Raw genomic sequence first — 4,178 nt, 5'->3', positions numbered from 1 at the left:
ACATACTTAAGGTACGACCGCACTAGGCGACGCGTCACGACACTACACAGCGCGACTAAATATTCTTTGCATGAATTCCTTTGGAGCATACCGCACTACGCTGCAGCGGAGCTAAGTGACGACGCTGCGCGGCAAAGTTGACCAACTGGGCAAACATGTCGCGTGGTGTCGCGTAGTTCCGGTGCCGCACAGTGCGGTATACCCAGCGGAACGACATAACATTTGGTTCTGTATTTTTAAATTGAAGAAATTGAATTTCGAATTGTGGGTGAATATTCACATGCCCTTCGTTCAAGAAGAAAATTTTATCTAAAGAAACATAACATTTGAGAAAAGTTCACAAAGGAAATAAAAATAAAAATAAAAGGCATTAACATTACATCAGCGTCACTCGCATCTATCTTGTTTGAAGGTTTTGACACAAATAAATTAAAAATTGTGAAGAGAAAAAGTGTCGCGCCGTGTCGCGTAGTGCCGCTGCAGTGTCACGTCGCTTAGTGCGGTCGTACCTTAAATCTTAACTGGAATGAGTTATTATGTGCTGAAGATAGGTAGCAATATTTTGGAGTCCTTTCCCAAAGTAGGATCTTTGATAAGTAACAGTTATTCACAAATATATATTTATAAAATTCCATTGTTATTGTTAAAAGAAGGTTCCATAATTGGTACAGGCTAAAGTTTAGTCCATTTTCATAAAAAAATAAGCGAGAACTATTAATTTAAAATTAAGCTTCCAATAGAAAATATTGTTGCTGATATCGCCTGAAAAGGAAAGCGGCTCGGGTTCAGAGAGTTGAGAAACAATCAAGGATATTTTTTTTTTGGGGAAAAGTTCTGTGATACCTTTTATTGAAGTATTTTCTATCGATCTTCATTAAAGTTTAATTTGATTAGTTATCTTTATTTATACTGTTTTTGGCCGCCACGTAATACTGTGCGACCCCTGTAATCAATACTAACTGCCTAACTAGAATGGTGAGGCTGTGGTATGTAGCAAGAGCTGTCAAAAGTTAAAATATGCTTAATACTCGAATCTGTCCACAATATATAGCTGTGGTTATGGTGTATTATTTCTGAAGTAGCTGATGTAGGTAGCGAAATAGCTTGTAGTACCATTCTGTTTAGCCAGTAAGAAGTTAAAAAATAAACTTCCATGATCAAGACCGCCTTGACTATATATATTTTCCAAGTTAAGTAGTCGAGCGGGATTCAGCTAACTTGAGTGCCGAAAGGATTTACTTTAGGCCGATTGTATTTCAATTCATGCAGGGTGAATGGGTTCAAAATTCGAAATCAAGTTTAATAAGATTTTTCATAATTTTTAAGGCAAATAAGGAGACATGTATTTGCGAAAAAAAAATTTTGCTAAGGTAAGAACATACGAAGATTTAAGGGTAAAGTGTAATTTTAGATAAAAACGACTGACAATTTTTTAATACTTTTCAATTTGGTTTTTTGATTGCAGAAGTGTTTTTGATGCCCTATATTTGCATACTTGTAAATTCAAAATATTTTGAAAATTAACAATTAAGCGGCCATTTATGGAAAAATTAAAAGACTCAACTTTCTCAAAAAAATTATTTTTTATTTTCTTGAAAATTTGTTTTCGGTTACTAGATAAAAAAAGAGAACTTTTCCAATAGGTTTGATGCCCGCTAAAACGCCTCGAAAGTCGTTAAAATTTTTCCTCAAAATAAGAAGAATCAGTATTTTGGGTAATGTATATTACACCGTGCGACAAAAACCAAAAATATTCAAAACACACGAAAAAATCAATATATTCACAAAACTAGGAGCCAAACATAGTATAACTGCTTTTTTAATTTTTCTCGCTGACGTAAGGATTTTTTTTAAAAGGTCTTTGAAATTTCTAGAATATGATTGAGTAACTAAATTATTCAAAAGATGCGGTGCATTGTAGAATCACAATATGGGTATAAATTGAAAGGAAAAATTCTGTAGAACGGAAAAAAATTAATTTTTGGGTGCTCCAGGACGAATAAGTATTAAAAATGACATTTTAAAACTTTATCCTTGAATATCCTTGGAAATTTCCAATATTTATTTTTGGAAAAAGTATATGTCGAGGACTAATATATAAACTTCCACATCCCCGAGTTTCGTCCTTCTAACTTTATTAGTTTTAGATAAAAAAAATTGCACACTTCTCTTTATAAGATATTGATAGTTACAATATGCTTAAATGAAGATACTAGAATCGGCGGGGTGTAATAAGGCCTTTAAGGCCTTATTTCGCTTTCGATTGAGAAATGAAGCCTTTATTAAGAATAAGGTCTTACTTCACTTGAAATGTGAAATAAGGTCTTAAAGGTTTTATTTCAATTTTTGGCAATTGCCTGGTATAGGGGACAACGGCCAAAAAAGGCTAATAATCCATACCAATTTACTAAACCACCTTGACCTACAACGCCACCTTGAACATGCCATTACATTCCTTCGCGGCCAGCTGCGCAGCGCCGCGCGGCGCCGGATGCGCGCAATGCCATCCACGCGCTGAACCTCCCTTGTCAAAACTTTTTCTTATATTTATATTTTCTGCTGAGCTTGTTGTTTTTATAGGTTCCATATATACAGACATTTTTTTTGCACCTTCCTAAAAAATTTAAAATAATAAATATATGTATGTATATTCTTGTGTGTATATACATAGGGGTTAATAAATATGATTACCTTCTTCATCCATTGTCTTTCAAAATAGTCAACGATTGTTCGAAAAGGTTATTAAATTCGCCGTTAATAACCTGACATTTAAGAATGTTAAATACAGTTATTATATCGCAAGGTTTCAATAATGGAAGTACTAAAAATTTTCGAAAACAACTTTTGGCTTCATTATTTTTATTTAATTGTGTAAGAAAGTTCGGAATTTTAGAAGCATTTCTTCTCACAGCTTGCGTGAAATGGAACCAGCATGTGGGTAAATATGTTCCAAGGCTTTTCGCAATGCTTGTTCAAAGTCCGTAGTTACTGAAGTGGGCTTCATATCCAAAATATTTGCTTGGATGTATTGGAACACATGGATATACGCTTTTAAACTTTTATTGGACATCAATACATAAATGAATGGAACGGTCTAAAAAACATAAAATTAATTGTATTACAAATATTATTTTACCAAATACTTAGAATGCACGTATGTAATACATAGATATATACTTCTCAACAAACAGTATGTAAAAGGATGAAATGGTTTTTAAATCACTTACATGGCCAGCGTGCGCAAAATGTATTATTAACCATTGTTGGAATGTATCGGAACTAGGTATTACATTGAAAGTACCATCAATTAAATAATTGCGTGGTTCATTTCCAGACATTGCCATTATATCATTGCAAATTGTAGGTGAAGCAAAAATTGAATACCCAAACTCGGCTTCAATTATCGTATTTCTATACATTGGTAATTCGTTATCAAATCTTGAAAATGCAAAGTTCTTTTGAATATTAATATTTTGATAGATGCGTATTACATCTGCAAAGTTTCGAGGTGCCTTTGGATATACCTCAGATCTAATTTTAATTAGTTGTCTTCGCATTTTACCAAATTCCAATGATTGTGCAGTTTCTTTTTTTTCTTTTTTACACTGGTCATCATATATTTCACGTACAGTTGACCTCTTCAATGACATCGTATTAGAGCACTTGGCTTTTATCGAATTAACTAAATTCATTTTGTTTATTGTTTCTGTTTGAATTACATGATTATGTTGAATATTCTTTTTTATTTTTCGGCAATAAATTCCATTGTTTAAATCGACTGCAACATTGACTGAACATCCAACATGGTAACAGTTATAATATTTAATATTATTTTGCGAATTTTTAAATGTATACAATTGATCCTCATTTACAGTTTGTAATAAATTACTATTTTTTCGAAATCCTGGAATTATTTTATATTCCAAAAAATCACCCTCACTTTGCATTTTTAATTTTGTTTGATAATTTAATGACTTCCACCATATTACACGTGCTTAATATGAATAATATTAGTTCAGTTGCCTAGCATGCACGCGTACAATATACATACATATGAATATAACAGTTATTTGCTCATTGGAATTCTCATGAGTTCTCGCGTAAATAAATAAAGGTGTTATTGCACATTACAAAAAATACCTAATTGCGTTTTAAATGTGAAATAACACCTTTTTTTT

Source organism: Rhagoletis pomonella, unplaced genomic scaffold (assembly GCF_013731165.1).
Source record: "Rhagoletis pomonella isolate Grant_MI unplaced genomic scaffold, Rhpom_1.0 Rhpom_scaffold_00001, whole genome shotgun sequence".
Lineage (NCBI taxonomy): Eukaryota > Metazoa > Arthropoda > Insecta > Diptera > Tephritidae > Rhagoletis > Rhagoletis pomonella.
This window is presented reverse-complemented; position numbering follows the sequence as displayed.